General features: G+C 34.7%; 1 protein-coding gene and 1 pseudogene across 1 annotated transcript in view; both read right to left on the reverse strand.

Moving 5' to 3' along the window:
- The window catches only part of LOC145296033 (phospholipase ABHD3-like), a 147,502-nt gene that overhangs the window by 61,319 nt on the left and 60,590 nt on the right, over positions 1 to 25,593 (reverse strand). The window lies entirely within an intron of this gene.
- Positions 7,452 to 7,586, reverse strand: LOC145296513 (U2 spliceosomal RNA; annotated as a pseudogene).

Consider the following 25,593-nt stretch of genomic DNA (forward strand, 5'->3'; position numbering starts at 1 on the left):
GTGCTTACTTTCCAATATCCACCTTTCGTCTTTCTGTTACGTCTTCCCACAGTGGCAGGAAAGTAAATACTAACTCTGGTTTATACTCCAGAAGGTTAAACTGCACACAACGGTTTTTTTTTTCCAAATATTATAAATTTCCTTCATTAACGTTTTGCTTAAATTTCACCAAAAGTTAGGATTTATGGTTGTTTAAATGATCGTTATATAATCATGTTGCCACATCAGTTCATGTAAAATTACTGAAGTTAATTTTCGAAATAGAAGTTCATTGTAATCTGGCAATGATAGATCAAGTTCAAATTTTAAGACTGGTATTGAAAATGCCTCATCTCTACCATTGGATGGTAAATAAAATAATTTTAGGGGCAAATATGTAAAAATATTTGTTTAAAATAACCCCAAATCCACAGTTGTTTATATTATTCAAATAGCAGTGATTGCAAAGGGACTAGACATGTTTTATTCGTTATCTTTATTAATGTTGTGTTAAAAGCGATTCTATATTAATTTTTTGTACACTATTTTAAGGAAAAGAACAACAAAATAAAACTAAGAAAGCCTCCAAAGCGCTGCTGAAATCATCCTTTTTGAGAACCTCATCTCCCTTCTCACCCCTAGCAAGCTTGTCATTCAGAGGTATCTAGCGATTGCTTTGTGCATACATTCGTCCCGATCTGCTTTTAGCTTTACAAAACATGAAAGATAGAATCGGACAAAGAAGATCTTAAAGTATTCTTATGAGCCATTTTCCTTTTGATTCTACTTTCAGACAAAATTAGCACTTCAAACATATTTGCCAAAGTAGCAGAAGAATTGGCACTGTATGCCCTCCCCTCCCCTGCCCTGCCTTTATCCGTTTTGTGCCATTCCAAAGTCTGCTTTACAAACGTGTTGATAGAAAAATCTTTGATCTATTCTTTGGAATTGAAGAGGATAACAAAAAAAGATGTTCTGTCTTGGGGATTGAAACATAATGATGGACAGCATTTATTGGAAAGAGTCAGTCAGTCACTCTATCAGTCTGTGTGTGTGTGTGTGTGTGTGTGTGTGTGTGTGTGTGTGTGTGTGTGTGTGTCTCTCTCTCTCTCTCTCTCTCTCTCTCAATACATCCAATGCATGAATGAAAAACTTTAGTTACCACAGCAAAAAGAAAACTTTTTTTTCTGTTTTTTACAACAATGAAGCTTAAAAAGAAAAGTGTCAAACAAAACTGACAAACTTCATCATCATCATTAATTTTATCATTTTATTTCTTTTCGGCAGCGGTCTGATGTTTTCTGACGGTCTGTAATATCGGTTTCTACGTTTGGCATTTTTAAAGATTGACTCCGTTCAAATTGCACTGAGATTTTTTTTGTTGATTTGCATCTAAGTTTTTTGGAGGATCATTAAACTCCGGTCTTCCACCTCAATGTCTCTGCATTTTCTTACCCAAGATTCATGTGATATGTACTTTGTGCTTGTTGCTCAACAATACTAAAATCTGAATAAGATGAAGAAAAAGAACCATGGCACATGCATTTGGAGTAAGACAATTAATTGGTGACGTGCACATAATTAGTCACTCCTTCCAATGATGTAAAACCAATGTAGTCGATTGATCGTCAAGAGTTCATCAAGCTTTGGTATATTCAGTCTTATAAACAGGAACTCAGAAATGATAAGCCAGGTCTCATCTGAGTGGATAAGCCAGGTGTGATCAGACATTACATATCCATCTGCTCATTGCCCTGTAATTATACTGAAGATGGGCAAATGTGAAGTGGGTGGGAGCCCAGCACTCAACTTCATGTGATATCATACAATATCATCATACTTTTTTAAAAGCAGTTTTGCTTTAACAGAATTATACACTGGAACTCCTACATGTACAACTGTTGACAAATAGTATTTGGTTGAATATGATTGACATCAACATATATTTAAATATGAAACATGAGTATTATGTATATGTTATGTACACATTTGAAAATGTGAATGTCAAAATAATTATAAACAAAAAAATTGTTTTGTGCTCAATTATTATCATAAGTGTACTTTTGAGATGTACTTTCATCATTTATGGATATAAACAATGTTCAGAAGTTTAGAGATGAAGGTTCATAATTTGTATTATTTGTATAATTCAAAGTAAAGATTGTTTCCGGTTTGGATGTTGTTCTTACCACATTTCAACCAATGTAACCTCTGACCTTAAGGTTCATCCTATCAAATTCAGAAATGCTGAAGTCAAATTCGTGGATCTGTCTCAAAATTCTTTATTTAGATACATAGAGTGCTCTCATTCTGTCAGTCATAATCGGGCAGAAGTCTTAAGTAATTCACAATTGTATTCTTAGTATCACCTGTACTGAGGATTGAACCTTGAACCTTCAGAAGATTGTCATTTAGTATTTATATCCATTGAAGCCCAAGTTGTTGCGAATAATTTTAGTATGAATTTTAGGAGCCTTAAATTTATTCTTGTTTTAGATGTGTAGTCAAACTACTTATCACTACTGATTACTATATACATTCTCAGAGTTCCACAGGATGCACCTGTAGAAAGTTGGAGCTTAGATCGACCAAAATTTTGTAAAATTTTTATATCAAACTCAAGAATCTGTATGGAATTTCAAACAATAGAAACTTATCATTTGTTGCTATTCTGAATCCAATATTTGTTAATGATGTAAAAAAATAAAATAAAATAAAAAAGAAAAAAAGATTTTTTTTTTCAAATAAACATGAGCAAAACAAAAGAAATGGTAAAAAGTGTGTGAAAAAAAGGCAAATGTGTCACGGTTTCAAATCACCGCCTACATTTTTCTTTCTTTCTTCGCCCTCCCCCCCGCTGTTCTCTTCACCTTCACTTAAACAAAGGATGCGATAGGCTAACGTGAACTAAACCTATCAAAATATCCGGGTTCAGTGAATACATTCACCTTTGCTTTCATCATCAACTTCGCTACGCACATCAGAATTCAAATATATCAAACAAAAAGCCAATAATTCAGGCAATTGACTTTTTACTTTTTAGACGAAATTAATTTAAATGGAATCAACAACTTTTGATTGCATAAATTGCGTTCTAGAATTAATTAGAGTTGTTTGTCGTTTGGGAGCAACACCACTAATATCACTCCTCCCAAATAAATAAAGCCTGTTCTGGCCCAGTCAGGCCAGTTTTGGCCTGGCGCCAGACCCAGCCGGGGAGTGGGAGGAGGCTCCTGAAGCAACGACTGATGCTACCAGTCATGTTGACCGACTCCACCAGCTGAAGGATTCCCAGTGACACCAGCCGTCTCAGCAGCAGTTTAAACAGCCCTTGTCAGGGCTAAACAACCAGCCCTTATCAGGGCTAATAAGTTTTTCTACTAATGCAATTCACTACTGCTTGCCTCCTAAGACCCACCAGCAGCGTCTCCAGCGCTTCCAGCTCACTCCAGCAGCTTCCTGCTCATTCTCGCAGCCTTTCCAGCCCTTGGTGCCTCCAGCTCGCTCCAGCTCACTCCTGCAGCCTTCCAGCTCTTGGTGCCTTCCAGCTCCTCCTGCAGCTTTCCGGCAACCTCACCTGCACCTCCGACCAGCAACCTTGCTTGCACCTTGCTCCTCCAGCCTGCACCCTCACCTGCACTTCGTTCCTCTGACCTGATACCTCGCTTGCACCTTGCTCCTCCGACCTGCAACCTCACATGCTCCTCCGACCTGCAACCTCGCATGCACCTTGCTCCTTCGGTCTGCAACCTCGCCTGCACCTGGCTCCCTACCAACTGTCCGTTCCTTAACACTGACCTCACGCTCTCAGTTTCGTTCGTTCTTTAACTCTGATCCTACGTTGTCAGTGTCATCCATTCCTTAACACTGAACACCTCATTCTCAGTGTCCACCATCTGTTCCAGACTGCCCTAACATCCAGCCAATCGTTCCAAACCCCACGAGCAACCCTTAACCACGCTACGTCTAGAGTACCTGTTCCAGACTTCCAGACCTTAGCCTCCGGTGACGTGCAACCTTCTGGACAACCAGCATCCAGATCATACGATTTTTCACTTCCTTTAAAAACATAAAAGACGAACCCTCGTCTTTAACCAAACAACTTGTGTCTGTCATTCTTTTTTGCCTTTTTGCTGGTTTTTGCTGTCTACCTTGTTAGTTGTTGGGTCGATTGTCCCCAGACGACCGGCCCCGCAACAAATGTCTGCAAACAAGAGACGCTACTACATGAACGGGTCTTAAATGTTTCATGTGTAAATAGACACAAGGCAGAAAAATAAATAAAACTTTCAACAGCTGAGCCATGAAATGAGATTTTGTTAATAAAATATCACAGTATGGACAATGTGAAATAAATGTCTGATATTTGTAAAGTAATGGCTGTCTGCTGAGCAGCCAGTTGCTCTGGTTGAAACAGAGAAAGAAGGGTTTTTTTTTTTTAAATATAGTGAACATACTGTTTAGAAGTGTATATGCATAAAGCTAGTTGCAACACCAAATTAACTACATAAACTGATAAGAAAATGTATAGCGTAGGTTCATTGTTTTTGTTAAATGGCATATTTAAACATTTTTTGTTGAGGGAGGGAGGATTATTTAATGCAGATCCAGTAATTTTTTGAAAACGTTTTTATGCTTCAAGTGTTTATATCTTCAAATAGTTGATGTATGATATAGGATTCGGTATGGACGCCATCATACACCAATACTTTCTCAAGCTTGAGAAACCGGATCCACTGGTTTTAAAGTAATTTGCTTTTTACTAATGAGACACTACTTATCAAGGCTAAAAAGACACTTGAGGATAAAGATTAATGAGATGGATAGATTGGTAGTTGAATCATGATGAATACAATGAGAGGATTTTTAAAATCTCTACAAATCACTTGACCAAAACAGCAATTCAGAAAACAGCAATTTTCCCCCTTTGTTAGAAATATTCTAAAATGAGAAGATTAAAGGATAAAATGCAAGTGAGTTACAATATTGCCCTCCCCATGTGAAATCATTTAGCATTTCCCAGGCAGTTTAAGAAGCTTGTGGCAAATATTGATGTGTGACCCCATGCTCCCTCGCCAGCCTGAAATGCCGTTTCCATGGATTTCTTTCATCTTTTATTCTGCGTGCGCCGTCGTCTCTCACATTGGCAACTGCCAAGGAGGTGAGCACGAGTTCACAAATATAAAAATAAATACAAGAGAAATAAAGACTCCAACACTTTCTCTAAATATCAGTTGGACTCTGGGTGTGCGCATAATGAAAATATAATGAGAAACGACCCTCGAAGTTCTAACTTCCACATCTTAGTCACCTGTCGATCTATCATGTTCACCAGTTGGTTGATCAATTCATCTCATCTGTTCCCGGTTACAACTTGTCGTCAACTGCCCAAAACTGAAAACCGTTCTCAATTGTTGCAAACTCGACTGTTCATAAACTGTTCCTACATGTCGTTACCTGACGCAAGATTCACTGCTATTCTTAAAACTGTCAATAAATTAACTCTAAATATATCAGCCTCTATGTCCAATCCTTTGTCATAGTTACTGCCACACCTTGATTAACAATGCTATTTCTATTTTTCCTTTGCGTGCCTAGATGAACAATTTCTTACCCATTGTCTTTCTACTAACTTTACTTTCTAAACCCTTTGTTTTACTGATCAACTTATTTTCTTTTTTGTTATAGTTTTTACTCTTTTTTTACTTCCTAACACTTGGAGGGAGGATGCCAATAGTATCACACTGACACTAATTGAATTCGAAGTAAACTATTAAAAACTAAAAACAACATGCTATACACTTTATCATGATTATTCCTTATAACACAATCACTTGATAAGGAGTTATTTTACAATTGCCCAATATATTAATGAGGAACAAAGATTGTGTAAAAATACTCCCCCCCCCTTCCTTCAATTTTATTTCCTTAACAGTTTCCTCCCTTTATGTACTCTCACCCATACCATCTCGTATCAATAAAAATATTATTTTTTTACTTTCATAATAAAGTATTGATTTTGCCTCAACTTTTGTTTTATTCTCTTGAAGTTTGGCGGTTCAATCCTCAGTGTGGGCGACCGAAAAATACATTTGTAAATTACTTAGGACCTCTATTAAGTCATGGCTGATGAAACAAGAGCATGCTATTCTCATAAAGTAAATAAAGGGTTCCGCACGAAATTCTATCCAAGTTCTACAAGATACACCTGAGGAAGGTCGGAGGCTACATCAACCGAAACATTGTGAAACTCACACTCAAGATGAGAACAGTAGTCCGATGAATCTAAATAATGCAAATAACCAATTCTCATCTCAAAAATTCAGAAACGTCATGAAAATAACTTTTATAAAAATGTTTTGTTATAAAATTTCGTTTTTCTCTTTAACAAAATTCTATTTATGTTTTAAGTAGCACTTGCTACATGGTGACCCTTCTATTATTTTAACATTTCATTTTATTTATTTCGTTTTATCATACATGTTCCATATATATCCTTCAATTTCTACCTTTGCTATAACATAACTTTTATACCAAATATATATTAAATGTTGATGTGGTTCTTGGCTATACACAAAGACAGCCTCTACCAAAGCCAGGGATCATGCCAAATAATCTTTAAAATCAATAACTGTTAATGGGACTAGCTTTAAAGTTTAACAAAAATATATTCACTAAAACATTTGCGTTATTATTTCGTTACGACACTGCTTTTATTAACAACCACAGTTTTTTTATTTTCAACAATTACATGTAAATTAATTATGCTAAATTTCATGGACTGTTGTGGGGTACCTTGTAGTTGGAAGAAGATATATTATATTCAGAGCCAGAGCTGAACCTTTTAAAATTTCAGTAGTAAGAGTTGAGAATTTCGATTAGCAACTTTGGCCCATTGATTATGTGCAAAGTGTAGTAACTGTTCTGATACTACACTTCATTTTTGCTGTACTCGGTCAGTAAAAGAAAAAAAATCTTTTTCAATTGAAGCAATTTTTTTTTTCTAATCTAAAGTGCTGCTTGTTACAGAGCTGGAATATTCCGCTACATTAAAAACTGATTTTGTGCCCAACTTTGCCATCGTGGAAAGGCAAGTGAATAAAGACTCCACAGCCTAGTTGCAATTTTTTAGGCAGATTTTAATCATATGTTTGCATGGATTACTGGATTAGATAGGATTATTAAATCGATTATTCAGACTGCTAGTCTTATCTTGGTTATTTTCACTATAATAATAATAATAATCTATTACTCATAGAGATTTGGTATCTGTCTGAAGCCAAATTATATTATAACTTCTATTAATTGTACTATTATACCGTTTTTTAATGCTGAATTCAGTTATCTCAATGTATAATCATTCAATACACAGTTCAGAGGTTGTAGTATAGCATCTGATAGCACCCTGTACCTATTTACAATGCCTCCCCACGGGACAGAGTTAGACACCAGGGTCGTTTTTTAACGTGGAGAAAAGGTACAAAAATAAAAAATTGTCTCAGTCGTGAAGGACTGCTCCTTCACTGAAAGAGAACAAGAAATGGAAGTGCAAGCATCTGAAGAACAGATACTACACTTTGATCTTGACCAAAAGGCCAAGAACTAAACTAACTCTAACCACCTATTTGGATGGGGGGGGAGTATCTGTTCGGTTTATTGACCTCCTTTCCACCACACGAAGATGTAACACAAAATCGGAAAGTGGGGTTTGATGAGTCAACGCAGTAGAGGCAATGCATTTTACCCCTACAGAAAATTCCTGGGCAGCTCTGTCAACATTTCTCAGTCAAGATCCCCCAGGATCAATAAACTAATACCTCCCTAAACAGGGAAGGCAAGGCCTGCGAGGATAGATCTCTTAGGACTCAGAACCATACTTCAGCCCTACAAAAGGAAGGCCACCATCAGTTATGACTGACTTCTGTCGGAACTTCTTGATGGAGGGGGGGGGTAGCATATATCAACAAGAAATTGTCACAACTAGTTGTTCATTAATAAATTCAACACTTTCATTCTAAATACTAAATGCACCTGGTGGAAGGGGTGAATATTATTGCTAGTGTATGTAATGTGAATATTATTGCTAGTGTATGTAATGTGAATATTATTGCTAGTGTATGTAATGGGAATATTATTGCTAGTGTATGTAATGTGAATATTATTGCTAGTGTATGTAATGGGATGTTGTTCTTGTGATAGTATATTAGTAGTATTTTTTTTTCTTTTTCATAGTTTGGTGTGACCGAGAGATAACTCACAGGAAACCGGATATTGTAGTTGGAATTAAAAGACCCATGAATGCCAAATTATTGATGTGGCATGTCCAAGTAACATCAACTTAGCCGGCAAGAAGAATGAGAAACTATAGAAACTCAGGGTGGAGATTGCTAGGTTGTGGAACAAGAAAACTAGCATCGTGCCAATCATCATAGGTGCGTTTGGCTCAATTCCAGATGATCTTGAGAAACCCTTGAACTCTTTGGGAATCAAGTAAAACATCCCTGTACTCAAAAAGTCAGTTCTACTTGGCACAGTAAACATCCTATGCCAGGTGGTTTTCATTTAATTGATCCTTTGACTATACTCACTAACTTTTGGTGTAAAAATCCGCTGTTGAGTGAAAAATTAACCAGTGTAAAGTATGACGACATTGTGAAGTTAGCAAACATAATAATGAAGAGCAACAGAACTTACAAAACGTGCAAAAAGGAAGAGAAGAAGCTGAAGAACAGTGTTATGAATTTAATTAATTGATAAAACAAATTAACGAGTAAATATGTTTGAATCTTATGCTTATATTGAATTATTTTCCATTCAAATTTTTTTTTTTTTTTTTTTTACAAATTGGTTATCCTTTATCAAGGTCCGGGGGTGGGGGGACTACTTGCAAATAAGAATTAAAGAGGTCATTCGTAATGTTAAATGATAAGGGCTGTTCCCTTTTCATGTAAGTATAAAAATAGAGAGATTTAGTTAAAATGAAAATGAAATAGCAATAGACGAAATTCGAACCTCGTAATTTAGGTTTAGAAATAGATTACGTGTGAGAATTAGAAAAAGGAATGTAAAACAAACGATTGTTTAGAATAGAGATAAAATAGTTTTCGAAAAGAATGTGCACTGTCAATTTTGTTATGAAAATTCAATTGAAAGAATGCAGCTACAAGATAATTTAATAAACATGTTTTTAACATATTGGAAATATAGGTTACTGAGTATAGGTTAAAATTCCTTTTGTAAAAAAAGGAAAAGTTTTGGACACGTATGTCCAGAACACGTGTGTATGACGCCATGGAAAATAGAAAGTTCTAGAGATAGTTAGAAAAACTTTAGAGAAAAGAAAGGAGAAACAGGGAGAAAGTCAGAGAGAGTCTGAGGTCGACAGCCGACAGTCCAGTTTGTCTTTCGAACGTCTAGAAACGAGACGGTCACTTTTGAAACTTAATATGTGAAGCTTTGAATTCTTGATGAGAAAACCACGGCCGGTCGTGAAGAAATAAACCCATCATGTGTTTTTATAAAATGTTGTCTTGTGTTGTGATTCTACAAAAAGGTAAATTGAATTGTTATTATATGTCTATATATCTGTGTTATAAAATGTCTTTTCATACACGTCTCGACATCTCATATCTACACTAAGACTGTCTGAACACTGTTTCCTCACTAAGAGATTCCTCCATCAACACTTCTAAGAATGAACATTTTAAAATAAATATAAATCGCGTCATAAAACAACAATCTCTAAGTCAGCAACATCCCTCTCTCTCTCTCTAAAACTCAACGACAAACTCTCACTAAGACTCTAAGACTCTAAAACTCTCTTAATAAAACCTATATAACAGTAAGACGATGATCGCCACTGGAAACCAATGGATGGGATGAGCAGAAGATTACTTAAAAAGAATTGATTATCCAAAAGGATGATTCAACAAATATTTGTTTACATTGGACTTGAAGATGACCATGTTGTAGTAGGTTGGAATCAGTCTCATGGTGACTTTTTCAACAACTGGAATTCTTTTGGAAAGAAACTATGCTCATGGAAGCTCCATTTGGCTTTTGGTGAAGAGAGAGGAAAAGGAAAGTTATTTGTGTGGTTGTAGCAAGGTGTGTTCTTGCTGTGAATGTCTTACACGGGAGTGAATCGCTGTAGAGCACCTACCATGAACATAATGTTATAGTAGAGAGAGACTAGCAACATCTCTTCTGTGTGAAAGAAGCTGAAGGGACTAAAAAAAGATCATTCTCCACTCGAGTAATAATTGAATAATTATTTTCATTACAAATGCGAGTGTGAAAGAAAACATTAAAAAAAAGATTTTAACAACCACAATGCATTTCATAAGATGTAAATTCGCCTCCACTTCCACTTTTCAAATGTATCTCTTCATTTTTATTCTCCTTTCTTTATCTGCTTTCATTTTTTTTTATATTTATATAAAAAGTAAAGTGAGATTATCCCCTATTTCATTGACCGGTATAGCGTTCTAACAAAAATATGCATAAATAAATCTGCTTTGTCATTTATTTTCGCAATACATTGGTTTGTGTACCGAAAACAAAAAATTAATTTTCAATAACATTACTTTATTACACAATTTACACTGCTTACTTGTCAATATTTATTTATTTTTTGTGGCAGATTTCACCACCATCAATTGCAGTTATTTAGTAAGATGCATAATTTTCGTTTCACTGGTTGTAGGGGTGTATTACAATAATAATCTGTCACATTTTCTAACATTAACAGATATGACTTACGAATGGTTTTAAATGGTTCACAGCCAATTACTTATATAATTAGCTATGAATAATTTACTAACTAATTATTAGCAAATACCGAATATTCATTAAACTTAATTGACTTCATTAAAAATTAAAGGCACATCTAAAATACACGTTAGATGAGATCATTAAGCTTTTTGTTCCGCAACTATGCATCTGAACATTATACTCAGCAGTATTGTACAGAATGACTTGAAAATTTGGGATGCCAATATAAATTTCAAAAACTTTCTTGCTAGTGAATTAACAATGCAAGATTTATTTTAATTTACTTTAAAGAAAAATGTCATTTACTGGATTTTTTTTTTTTTTTGACGTTTCACCTCAAACAAGCCACAGAACACTTAGTCATGAGAAACTGCGATTTGGGACCAGATTTGAACGGTTACTATTTATGGGGTTTGGCAGCGAGATGCCTGTTCACATTACACTTGAGTTTTCTGCATGTTAATACAGTCAGGAAAGCAGGGGTCCAGGAGAGAAGTTCAAGCTATTAGAGTAGAAGGATTTATGGCATCTAAGGATCTCAACAGTGTAAGGGTGGGATTTAGCTGCTTGTCGGGTTTGTTGAGGGTATTGTCATTGAGTTTGTCAGAGTACTTTCTATTGAAATATTTGTTAAACAGGTACAATGATGCCACATTTCAGCGATGGGACAGATTTGAGTAGTTGGCAACTTTTTTTAATCCTGTCTAGGAGCAAAAGACTAATGGCAGATGCACTAGCCCATATGTGGCAACAATACTCCATGCATAGGCAAACCATGGCCTTGTAGAGATACAGGATACTCTCAGGTGTGAGCAGCTTTTAGCACGGTAGAGAGCCCACCTTCCTTGCAGCAGCCCTGTTGGATAAGGGGGGAATTGTCGATTATTCATTATTTACTACACTGTTAAAAATTTTCCAGAAATCATAAATTCCTAGTTTCTGTGACTCAATGCATTTTCTGATGACTTCAGAATGCCTTCTCTTGGCTGCGGCTATTTCTCTTTTACAATTATTTCTAGCTTCTGCAAACTTTTGCCTATTTGTATTGGACTTATGTCATAAGTCTACGGAATACTGCTGCCTTTGAGCGATAGCAGTTGCACAATCAGAAGTGAACCATTGTGGATGGTGTGGTTTGATAAAGTACTTTTGTGTGAGAACGTGTTTAGTAGTTTCATTTGCACTGTTCCACAGGAAGAGAAAAGATATTACTCCATGGAGAGTCTCTGATGTGATCCCTGATGGCTTCCCAGTCAGCCTTCTTAAATACTTTGTCGTTTTGAGTAATGGCTCTTCAGCTTTGGGTCAAGAGTTTAGAGTGATTTCTACCATTATCACGTGATCAGCATTCCCGAGTGAGCTATGCGCATTTGTTACACAACACTTGGGAACTGCGGTCAGAAATAGATCTAGAAGTGAGGCTTGTTGGTTCTGTTGACCTGGGGAATGGGTGGGAAACATAACTGTCTGTTATAGGGAATGAGATATAGAGAAGTTATGTGTTATGTTACCAGCTGCCTCTGTGTAAGTAGAGTAGATATTTTCTATCTTTTCTGTTGCATTTAATTTTTTTCTCCTGTAAGGACTAAGCAGACAATACTTATAATTTTCTTTTTATGCGCTTTTTTTTTTTTTTTTTTTTTTTTTTACTTCTAAACAACCGAAAAAAAAAAAAAAAAAAAAAGATTCCGGAAATTAACTTTCAGCGTTATATATTATTTTCTACAACATTCAATCGTATATTTTGGGGGATTTAATGGTAAATTTCATTAGTTTTCAAATATTCTGCTGTTGCAAAATTTTTTTTTTTTTTTTTGATAATTTTATAGAATTATTTTCCTATAGAATCTGTTTCACAAAATAGTAGGGTTAAAGGAATCTTTTATTTTATTTGTATTTTTTTATTTTTTAGATAGAAAATCACCCGATTGGAAACAGAAAGGGAGATTCTATAAATTTACCCTTTTTTTCCCCCATATAATACATAAAACAAAAATAAAATCATTATAAAAATGGGGTGGGCATTAATAGGTTTTCTTTGGGTTAGGAATATAAAACAAACAGATTCGTCAACTTTAAGTCAAGACCAAAAATAATTTCTAACAGAGAGTTTAGAGAGCTGAAAATCACTTTTGATTTTCGAACAGCCACGTTATAGTGAGCAAGTCAGCCATTTTAATCCATTATAAATATAGAAAAAAATGTCCGACGTCTATTGAAGATCGTTTGAAAGCAAAACAAAGAATGAAAATTTAAAAAAATGTCTCCTCGGCAGCTATTCTATTATATGAAGATCCGTTGTCAGTTTGTGTTTTCGTGTCCACCTAAAATAAAAAACTACACAAGACATACTCATAAAACTGATATATTCTTTTTCAGCATTGCCTCGAGCAGAATATGGGAACGTTTTTCATAATATTCATTCTTCGGGAGATCATCAAGAATAGAATTAATCAGCAGAAGAGAAGGGGGACATTTTTTTCCAGCAACATTTTACATGGAATGCTACTTGTGATAGAGAGGGAATTATAAAGACAGGAAAAAAGCAAAGGGGAAAACTTCCTAGCAAATGGAGTCAAAGGTGGCCTTTTAACTGGGTTTGAATGTCCAGATCAATAGTAATTGTCACTTCCTGCACTGATAATTGCGAAAACATGAAATACTAGTGTCTGTAGACATGAAAATAATTTTATAATAATTTTATAATAAAATTATATATATATATATATATATATATATATATATAATTATGTATCCATAAAAATATAAAACATTTGAATAACACTGGGTGCAGTGCCATCATTAATTGTTGAGGGAGGGTTTTCTTTTCTTTTTTTTTTTTTAATATAGTTTAACTAAATATTCTTAAAGTAGAAAAATTTAACAAAGATGTTTTGGAGGTTAGAATTTCCCAACATGTCCCCTCTTCGATACGTAGGCACAAAAAATGACCAACATTCGGGCATGTACAAGCTCATAAGTCGGGCATTGGTGAACATCTATTGCAGTGCTAGATCTGCACTGGAGGATACATGAATGAAATTTTATCTATTTTACACAGAGCACGCTCAAGTATTCACTTAAAAATTCTGGAGGCGGTATCTATTAATTTGCGCCAACCATGTCTGTGTAAACAAAAAGAACATACCCCTAATTTGGAACTCATTGGTATTTGATGAGATGGTTTCCTTTTCTCCTTTTCCCCATACTATTCTTTTTCTACCCTCGTTAATAATTTATGGTCTTTTGACCATGTTTTTAAACAAACGATAACCCCCCCCCCGTTGCCAGCGCTCATTTTGAAAAATATCATCGATTGATAGAGTTTTTTTTTTTCTACCCCACCCCTTATTTATCCCATTTTATCTAATTTATGTTAAAGAGAGAAAAAAAAAATTTAGAAGTCAATTTTGGTTTCCTTTAATTGTTAAATTTTTCTTCTTTAAGCATATATGGTTAAACTATTAAAAGAAAAAAAAAAACAGCAAACCCTCAACAATTAATAATGGCACTGCATCCAGTGTTATTCAAATGCTATATATATATATATATATATATAAAAGCGAGAGAGAGAGAGAGAGAGAGAGAGAGAGAGAGAAGGGTACGATTAAAAGAAAGCTGTAACACTTTAACTCTTATTGTTGTTTATGCCCCCGGACGATGCCGGGTAGTCATGCTAGATACTTATAATGCAAAAAAAAAAAAAAAATAGTAATAAAATAAATAAAAAAGCAACACGGGTAACTGCAATTACATACAATAACCAACTGTTTGAAAGCTGTTATGATTTGTGACGGAGGTGTGGTTGAAGGAGAGGGAATGAATCTGATGAGCATTTCAAGTCCATTATCTGATTAAATAAATAAAGGTTTTATATGGCAATTATTGTTAGTGTGTAAAAAAGCAAACTCTCTGTTCTCGGAATTGATAGTAAAAAATGAATACATAAAATGAAAGAAAAACGGTTTTTCTCTTTAAAAGTGAATTCCTAATCTAATTAAGGGGAGCAAGTTTGCCATGTTATTTCATCACCTGCTGAGACACTCGTTAACACTAATTGCTTGACAAAATCACTTTCTGTTAGTCTGGTTTTTCACACTTCATTTAAATACACCTGAAACAAAATATTAGAAAAAAAACAACAACAAAAAAAAAAAACATGAATCGAACATTGATATTTTTCCTTTACATCTTTAAATTAATGAAAATAATATACACTCCTACCCCATCGCATATTTTTGTGAATATATATATATATATATATATATATATATATATAGAAATGTTGAGTATCTCCTTCTTCAAAGAAGGAGGTATTTTTTGGGAAGATAGTCTCATGACAACAAAACAGATACTACACTACCATCCCCAAATGAGGAGGCAATGTCTAGGAGGATGATATCATGAAACATACCACACTACCCTCAAGAGAGAATGCAGCTCTAAAGGAGGCAGAAAAAGACTACATTCCTATTATGGAAGAGGAGAACATTCGAAGAATGGAGTCAAGATGGACCTGGGAAGAAAAGTGGATACTGATGTGAGCAATGGAATATGCTCAGGCAAAATATTCCAAACAAAAACAAAGGACAGAGACTTGGAGGGAAATATTCTTCCATTTCTGTCCAGGCAAACAGAATGTCCCATCTCCAAAAATTAGGTCACAAAGATACAATAGCCTAAAGGTGATGAATGAGGAAGAAATAAGACATCTAAAAACAGAAGTCGCATCCCTCATTAAAACAAACCAGAACCCACTTCAAAACCCCATAGAAATACCACCCAATAACCTACCCATATCTACGAATGAAAATGAAAGAACCACAAATAGTCTCACACTGGACCTTGATTCTTCGGCACCAATGCTAACAGGTGAAATACCACAAACACCAGCAACACTCCCTCAGGAAATGCCCGAGGTGGATGATGACCAGTTAGTCTTGGAAGAAGAACTATGTAAGACCATTGAGGAGGTCCAACGGATGGGACTTCAAGAAAGACAAATGCTGCCTAAAATAACAACCACGAGAGCAACAAAGGTAGCAATAAAAAGGGTTAATGTTGCTCTCAAGAGACTAGTGCCATATAGCACAACCCTGACTGAGTTAAATCAGGTCTCTTATGCCTCAAGACTCTACATTGTAAGGAAAGTAATGCCAACATTCCAAAAACAATGGGAACCAGAGGCAAAAGACAAAATACCACGCTGGAAACAAAAGATCCAAAACCAGCTAAACCTGTGCCGAAGGGAATTGTCCCAGATTAAACAATTCCTAGCCGCCCTTGCTGTACAGGGACGACTGAAGAACATCATCGGCAAACTCAGCAGGAAATATAGTACAAAAGCAGGACAGCTACAAAACGTAGCTAGAGAATTAGAAGGAAAAATCCCAGCACTTTCCAAACGCATTAAGAAAAGAGAAAGCAAGAATAGGGCAAAACATGAAAACAAAACATTTAAGCAGAATGCTCGGTTATTTTACCGTAACCTAATAAGGGACACTATAACGGTGAATAACCCGCCCAAAATGCAAGAGCTGGAGGATTATTGGAGGCCTCTCTTTGAGAACGAGATCACCCATAACAAAGAGGCTCAATGGATCCATACCATTGAGAGGAGCCTAGAAAATAAGCCAGAGATGCCGGAGCCAAAGATAACAGCTGGCACTATAAAAACAAAGCTAAATGGCGTCTCAAATTACAAAAAGCCTGGCATAGACAATCTCCCCAATTTCTGGCTGAAACAACTAACATCATTACATGGGCATAGCAGTTGTTTCAACAGAATATTGAGCGGAGAAGAAACCACACCAGAATGGCTATTAAGAGGAGATACAACCCTCATAGCAAAGACAAAAGAAACGCAACGCCCTAATAAATACAGGCCCATTTGCTGTCTCACTACCACCTACAAACTCTTCACTGGCCTTGTTGCGGACAGTATATACCAACACCTCTCCTGCGCCACATATCTTGAAAAAAGAACAAGCAGGCTGTAGGAGGGACTGTCTAGGTACCAAAGACCAGCTCTTAACAAATAAAACTATCTTGGAAGACTGTAGGAAGAGACAGCGAAATTTAAGTATGGCTTGGATTGATTATCAGAAGGCTTATGACAATGTACCACACACATGGCTTCTACTCTGTCTAGAGCTATATAAGATACACCTGATAATCAAACAGGCTATAGCTACACAAATGAAAATGTGGCAAACAAACATGACATTAAGCCACACAAAAGGAAATATAAGGGTCACGGACGTAAACATCAGGCGAGGAATCTTCCAAGGAGATAGTTTATCCCCTTTACTCTTCTGCTTGGCAATAGATCCGTTAAGCAAACTTTTAAACAAAAACAAATGTGCTTACAATCTAAGCCAGGACCGCCGACAAGACCCAAACAAACGAATTAACCACCTGCTCTTCATGGATGACCTCAAGCTGTATGCCAGTTCTGATGCCGACTTAAATGAACTCTTACAAGTCGTACATAACTTCTCCAGAGATATTGGCATGAAATTTGGACTGGATAAATGTGCCAAGTGCTCCATCAAATCTGGGAAGAAGATCGAAACTGAAAATATACAGCTTGATGAATATACCACCATCAAGGACCTAGAAGGGCAGGAAGGATACAAATACCTTGACATAGAAGAGAATGATACCATCCAGCATGCCAAGATGAGAAACAAAATTGGAAGTGAGTACATACGCCGAGTCAGGATGATATGTAAAACAGAACTCACAGGCAGAAACAAAATAACTGCCATTAACCAACTAGCCATGCCAGTGGTAACATACAGTTTTGGTATTGTCGACTGGCCACAAAAAGACATAAATAGACTAGACACTAAGACATGTAAAATGCTGACAATGTATAAAGTAATATACAGAAACCAGTGTCTGTCTAGAATGTATCTGCCCAGATGGAAAGGAGGTATGGGGCTCTCGGAGATTGACCATCAACATCGTGCAACTATTGTGAGCACCGGACAATATCTGATGAGCTCTAAAAACCCAACTCTCAAGATGGTACACCAACATCAGGAATCAAGAGCCAGTAGAACAACATCCATCACAAAACTGGCCAAACATTTTGGGAAAGACTGTCTTACAAGTGAGACAGAAACAGAAAAGATACCTGCGACTGAAATAGCCAGAACAAGTCGCCAGAAATACACTAAAGCTTTCCATGACAAGAAAGTTGAAGAATGGGCCAACCAACAACGGGCCAAGTATTTTCTGGACGAATATAACCAAGACTATATTGATAAGGAAGGGTCTATAAGCTGGCTAAAGGATGGATCGCTCCACTATGACCAGGAGAAGTTTATAATAGCTGCCCAAGATCAAGGCTTGATGACCAATGCGTTTAAAAAGATGAGTGGTCTCAGCAAAGACAACAAATGCAGGTTCTGCCACACAGAAGTAGAGAGTGTGAGCCACCTGATTTCTAGCTGTAAGGTTCTGCTAGGGGACGGCTACTATACAATGCGACACAATGAAGTATGCAAATATCTCCACTGGACGATCTGCAATAAGTTAAATATCGAATGCAGCAAGAAGTCATGGGAACATATACCCAAAAGAACAGTCGGAAACAAGTCATATACCATCCACTATGACTATGCAATCCCTACAGCCACGTACCTAAGAAAACGGAGCTATAAAACCCGACATTGTAATATGGGACAAGAAGGAGAAGGAAGCAACCTTGGTGGAAGTTAGTGTCCCGAATGATGCTGGGTTAAACAGAGCTGAGAGGGAAAAGATTACCAAATACCAGGGTCTTATGTATGACATGAAAAGAAACTGGAACCTTAGATCTCTACCATTCCAGTAATTATAGGAGCAACCGGACTTATGAAAAAGAATTTTACAAACTATCTTACAAATATACCAGGTAAACCAAGTGCAAAGGAGATTCAAACAATTGCACTTAAAGGGACGGTTAGAATCTTAAAAAGATCTCTTGGTTGGAGTGTCTAAAATAGCAGGTGTATGTTTGGCATCTGGTAGGATGCCCCATCCCTGGCTTAAACAAAATGATAAGAAAAATGAAAAAATAGAGAATGTAATCTCTCATGTCAATAGAACAGCTACTACACTACCCTTCTGCTGAACTGAACATTGAAAGATAGCACACTAGTACACTAGATAGAGGTAATTATATTGTTTCAGATTCAGAAAGATATCAAATCGCCATTAATATTTTTTTTATGTGTGTGTGTATTTCTCGTGTCACCGTAACTTTGTATTCACTATTCTACTCAAGATGGCTGATGGAACGAGGACATGCTACACCTATGGATAAAAAAAAGGGTTTCATTCAAAATTATGTGCAGATTACCAAGTTGGATATGACACACCTGAAGATGGTCAGATTACATCAACTGAAACATTGAGACTAACACATAATGAGAATAGTAGTCTGAACAATCCTCATTTAAAAAATTCAGAAACATAATTTTCTTTTTTTTTTCTGGTTTCAGTGAACTGAGCTGTGATTCTGGAATTGACAGCAGATTCCATAATTCTATTCTTAATGGTGTCAAAGAGACAGAGCAAGTGGAGTTCCGTATATGTGGCATTTCTGTTCAAAAAGTAGAGCTGAAAACCATTGTTTCTATCTAGGCCGGCTGACTCAAGAATTGAGAACCTAGCAAAATCAAGACAGGGCAGACGACTGACACTGAATTTTGTAGGTGAGGTGTAAAAACTCATTAACAGTTTGACCACAGCAGCATTCCTGTGGCAGACATAAGCTGAGCCTCAGCCGTTGTGAAATAGGAATCCCAATAATGTTGTTGTCTAAAAAGTTTCCCAATGTTTTGGAGGGAAAAGCATTGAGTCATGCACTGTTGCAAGGCGTGGCATCTGCTTTCAAACAAATGACTAACCTTTTACATTACAAATATTTATTCACGGTGTTTGCTTTAATGAGTTATCCATGAAACTGACATCTCATCTGTCAGAGCTGATACAACTGCAAATGTTTTGCTGATAATTTGTCATCAATCTGGGACAGTGAATAGAATCAATACAGATAAGCTGAAAATAATTGTTTATGGTTAAATTATATAGACACATTAGTTCTCATCAAATCACTCAAGTTTAGCAATATGTTGATCATGATCAGTACTTAGATGGGTGACTATTTGTGAATAGCAAGTGTTGTAAGCAAACACTTCACCCAGCTGTATAAATAGGTAGCAGAATTGCTTGGAAGTATAACCGGTGACAGACTAGCATCCTGGGAATGGTTCAAGCTATTTAATCATATAAGACTGAGGATAAGCCATGAATGAAGAGACTGAAGGGATAGAAAAAAATGGACGAAAAAAAAGAAAAAGAAAAAAAAAAAGAAATTAAAAAAAAAAAAAGCTTGAAATTCATTGCATGGTATACTCTGCACAGCTGACACTGTATTCACTGCAACAAGAAGATCTTTATCACATAGCAGATGTCTCCAACAACACTGCTTCTGATATTAAACTCAGAAACAATGTACTTACAACTGGAACTTCGTTACGTACATTTTTCTCCACTAACCTCGTTTTCTATTACTAAATGAGTTTAGCCTTTCGAGTGCTAAAACGCCACTAATAACTTCAATTCCGTTCGTTTTTTATGAATAGAAAAGCATGTGGGTTTCACGTGATCAACATACATAACATGCTTGTTCCGAGTATGCCCTTGTACTTTCTCATCTCCAAATTCTACACGCAAGGTAGAGATGAGCCCTTTTATGATGGCAATAATGTAAGTAAAGACTATTTACACCACTTGATTCAAGGTTTTGCTCATTACTATTACAGAGCCTTTCAGCCTGACAAAGGGACTAATTAAATTATATGCTACTCAAATCACATTTTTTGATTCATGTTACACATGAATATTATCAGAGTGAACAGACTGAAAATAAAAAATGAGAAAATGTGGTTGTGCAGATTCTCTGAACTTTTCTTCTGGTCTTCAAACAAATAGAAGATTTGGTAAAAAACAAACTAACAAAAAAAAACGAAAAAACAATGATGGACATCTGTCCACCTACCTCACAATTTTCTTGCTATTGACCAATCTTCAATCGCTCTCTGCCACTTTACCTTTCCTTGACAGACTGACCAACATCTCAGCAGTCGATAAGAAACATTGTATGTTATATCGATTTAAATATAATGCAATCATTTTTTTTTTTTTTTTTTAACTAATTCAGGTTTCTTTTTCCTTTAATTCTTCAGCAACGTATTACTTTCATTCTTTGCTTCCTTGCAACCATACACAGTATATAACGTTTAGAATTAACAAATTATTTTATAAAGCAATTTTTATTTGTTGTACTCAGTGTTGTACTCAACTTTAATTTATATTAGAAAAAGTTGTAATCAACTTTAATTTATATTAGAAAAAGTTGCAACCAACTTTAATTATGTTGGAAAAAGTTGCAACCAACTTTAATTATGTTGGAAAAAGTTGCAACCAACTTTAATTATGTTGGAAAAAGTTGCAATCAACTTTAATTATGTTGGAAAAAGTTGCAATCAACTTTAATTATGTTGGAAAAAGTTGCAATCAACTTTAATTATGTTGGAAAAAGGCAAAATCAAAAGTAATAACAATGTCAATTCATAAATAAATATATCAACTTTTTTATGCTTAGACAGAACAACCAAAATTAAAGCATTAGAAACAACATTTATCAAGGCTAAAAACACTCATGAATAAAGGTTAATGAGATGGATAGATTGTCTAATGTTATTAGGGATTTTTACACACTGAAAATTTCATTTGTGGTGAGGATTGTGGAATCAGACTCTGATCAACTTCTTTGCTTTTGTAGTCTGAGAAAATGTAGTTATTCTGACATTAAAAAAGAAAAAGAACACATGACGAAAAAATACCACCACCATCCCATGTAAGAAAAAAAATCTTTGCATTATAAAGTAAGGGTTGATATTTTGATTGTGAGCATTTGTCATCATTTTTGTTGTGAAATGTTAGCTAGAATTTGCAAAATCTGGTGAAAGATAAGTTATAAAAACTTATCAATGTTACAAGCCACTTGGCATAAAAGTTTATGAGATGAAAAGATTGTTAGCCAAAAAATGAGGAACAATTAATGCCATGGACTAAGTTTGATTACTTAAGAAGCAGTTTTGGACAAGTATTTGTTTACACTGAATTTGAAGATGATTATGTAGTAATCTGCCAGAAAGCAGTACCATGGTAATGTGTTGCACAAACAGTAAGTCCTTAAAGAAGCTCTTTCCATGGATATTCTACCTGATGCTAGGTAACTGGAGGAAGAAAGGAAGTCTTTTTCTGCTGTGATAGCATGGTTTCTATGGAAATAACGATAGGGTAGGGAGAAACAAACATAATGAAAAATATATATAAGACTAAGGTCAATGATAGATGCATTGAAATTAAAATACAAGAAATTCTTGCAAGCAAAATGTTTTTGCAGCTTAATTAAAAGGTAAGCTGATATTGTCTGTTTAAACAGCATTTGCAAAATAGATTTTTTAAGGCATCCAGTACGAGTGAAAACTATTTCAAAAGAGAACAAAAATTAGGCTTTTAAGTTTTAGTCCAGTAAAAGAGAATTGTTTTAACTAATCAAATGGAGTGACTATAGAATACAAAGGAGATAATGTATTAACACAATAGATAAGGGGAGATAATCTATTTTATGAGACAAAGGAAGGTACCATATTGATATGCTTTTTTTTCATGAATTTTCTTCATTTAAAAAATGTTTTAAAAAAAAAAAAAAAAAAATCACAGAATCTTAAAAACCTTGACTGTTCTCTTCAAAATCAAAATGTTATATAATTTCCAGTAGGTATAAATTTTTACTAATGTAATGAATTTCTTCGATCAAAGTTGAACATTTAAAAATTTAATGAGTCAGAGTTAATGTTGAGGTTAGCGATTCCATACTGTTGATTGTGAACTAATTGAAGAAAAAAAAGAAAGACTGGAAGTGCAGAGAAATGTAGTTTCGATTTTTCACGCACAATTTGATACGTAGCCAATGAGACAAGAAGTCAAGATGTTATATCAATTTATTGGTTTCGATTTTTTTTCTTTCTAATAGATTCGTTCATTTATGAATTACATCCAGACAGTAGAAGCTGGGAGAATAATAGAAAAAAATGCCAAGAATAATCAATCATATTCAAAAATAGTCAAGAAATTGATCGGCCAATTTCACTAGAGCAAACACAGGTTTTAGTTAATTGGATGCACACCTAAGAGGTTTATAATCTCACAAATTAGAACATGACATGCAACAGAAAAAAAATCAACGATTAAAATAAAAGAAATCAAATGCCATTTTAATTTTTAGTTTATCGAAACGAATGAATTTTTATTTAAAAAAAAAAAAACAAAGAAAAAAATCAGTATACTTCGGCCATATACTTAGATAGTAAGATTTAGTATTGTTTAATTTCGTTTTTAGTTCAGCAATCTAGTAAGATGATGTAATTTCCCAACAAGTCATTAGAGATTATATGTCACTACTTATATAATTATATGTTATTAGTTAAATAATATAATTATAAAGTGTCACTATTTAGGATTATTGCACGTTTCAAATAAGGTTTAATAAAGTAGAATAATGATAAATAGCAAGTTGAAGAGAAGCACAAATTAAATAATTTGGTAATACCATAGCCAGACAGTTTATACACTGGTATAGCATTTGTGTATGATCAGCATAGCTGAGGTTTTTTAGTTATTTATTTATTCTGAGCATTCTTAAAACATGACATTTTTCATGGGAAGATAATTCAGATTTTTAAAAAGATTCTATTAATGCATAATTTCTTGTCTTTCTTCTATATTGTTGAAAAGTACACATGTTTTCGTATACTATTCTTAAACCAGTGTATGCTGTCTATCAAAAAGGACAAAAAAAAATCCTTCGCCAATGTGTGCACTAATATTCATATAAAATAACGTCTAAATTGAAGTTTAAAAAAAACAAATTAATAAATAAAAAACATCACTAACTGGAAAATGAAAAAAGAAGGAAATAAAAACGTATAAATCGGCATCGGAAGTAGGAAGAAAAATAGAAAGAAAAAGAAATAACCTGTCTCATTATGAAAATAGATTGGAGGTGATTTGCTTTCTTAATTCTCCTGAATACTTGGAATGGATTCGTCCAGCAGATTTTTTTTTTTTACTCAGTAACTTTTTGTGTGACTGGATGGATAATGCTAATAAGGGAGTCCAGGGTTGGAAAAGTAATCTGCTGTTATTGGCCAGGTACAAAGGGGCATAATGTGTTTTACAACAAGGTATAAAATTTATAAAGACATCTGAACAAATGTGACAAAATCTCCAAGGCCTTTTCAACCATCATCTTGACATGAGATTTTCTCTATATTTTGCATGAATGAAAAATATTATTGACGAAAATAAAGAGCATATAGGGAAATTGAATCCAGAGAATTGATACGGAGCGATTAGAATAAATTTAATTCAATATTCTTTTAAAAACTATTAAAAGGGTACAGTGAGGAGTTAAAAAATAAAAATATTTTCATTGGTGTATGAATGTACGTGCATGAGGGGAGTCAAAGTTCCCTAAAGAGATTTAACGTTTTAAGGAATTCCTTCATAAGGAAGATTTACAAAGTTTTTTTTTTTTAGATGGTTTTTGGAATTTGCTTTTTTGCAAATATATGTTTACATGAATTTATGCCCTAAATAGCATGTTTGAATCGTTATATTAATTTGATAAAGAAGAAAAACTAACAAGAAGCAAAATATTAACATATTTAACTGTTAGTATAATTTGGATTATTTGGATTATTGTTCTGAACTTGATTGCTATTTTCACGACTTTTCAACTGGTGTAACCTCCGACTTTCTTCAAATGTATCTTGGCGAAATTGGAAATCTGTCAAACTTGCATGTATTTGGTAAAATTCAGGTGTATGTTACATTCTCCTGGTGGTTGAAGATTCAATCCTCAATGTGAATGATACTCAAAATACAAGTGCAAATTACTTAGTACTTCTACCTGGTCATGTCTGATGAAACAAGAGTATGCTACCTCCCACATCAATTAGATAAAAGGTTCAGTTCAAAATTTCATGCAGATTTTAAAGTTTGACAAAAAAATTCCAGAGTGTGAAAAGATACACTTGAAGAAGATCAGAGGTTACATCGATCGTAACATTGACAAAATAACATACAAAATGAGAACAGTAGTCCAAATAATCCAAATTATCAATCCTTATCTAAAAAATTCAGAAGCATATTTAACTTAAAGTTCTGAAATTTTTAGATGATGGCTGATTGTTTATATTACCTGTATTGATCGGACTATTCTTCTCATCTTGAGTGTTATTAGTGCAACGCTTCAGTCCAAATAAGACTCAAGATGAGAACAATAGTTCGATCAATACGAGTAATATAAACATATTTAACTGTTATCGTAACAATATTAAAATTCACATAAAAACCAATCAAACAAAAGATAACATTTTGTTTGATGTGTTGCATATAGATTTAAATATTGATTTTAATTTAACATGCATGTCAATCCATGTGTGTCAACTTGTAGGGAGTTTTAATTTTATTCAATTTAGATAATCTTTAAATTTTGATAAACATGTAATTAAAAAACGCCTTGAACAGATTCCGTCCATCCGAATGTACGAATAGAGAAATAAGAGGATTTTATCAGCCATTCACGAGTAATAATAATCTGAACTTATTGAATGCTGTAAATAATCCTCATATAATCTTGGAGTTAATCAGCTTTTATTACAAGACTAGATGTTACTCTTATCCTGATGCACAACATAAAAATCCATAGAG

The sequence above is a fragment of the Euprymna scolopes genome, chromosome 16 (assembly GCF_053919585.1).
Source record: "Euprymna scolopes isolate OS-2025 chromosome 16, ASM5391958v1, whole genome shotgun sequence".
NCBI classification, from domain to species: domain Eukaryota; kingdom Metazoa; phylum Mollusca; class Cephalopoda; order Sepiida; family Sepiolidae; genus Euprymna; species Euprymna scolopes.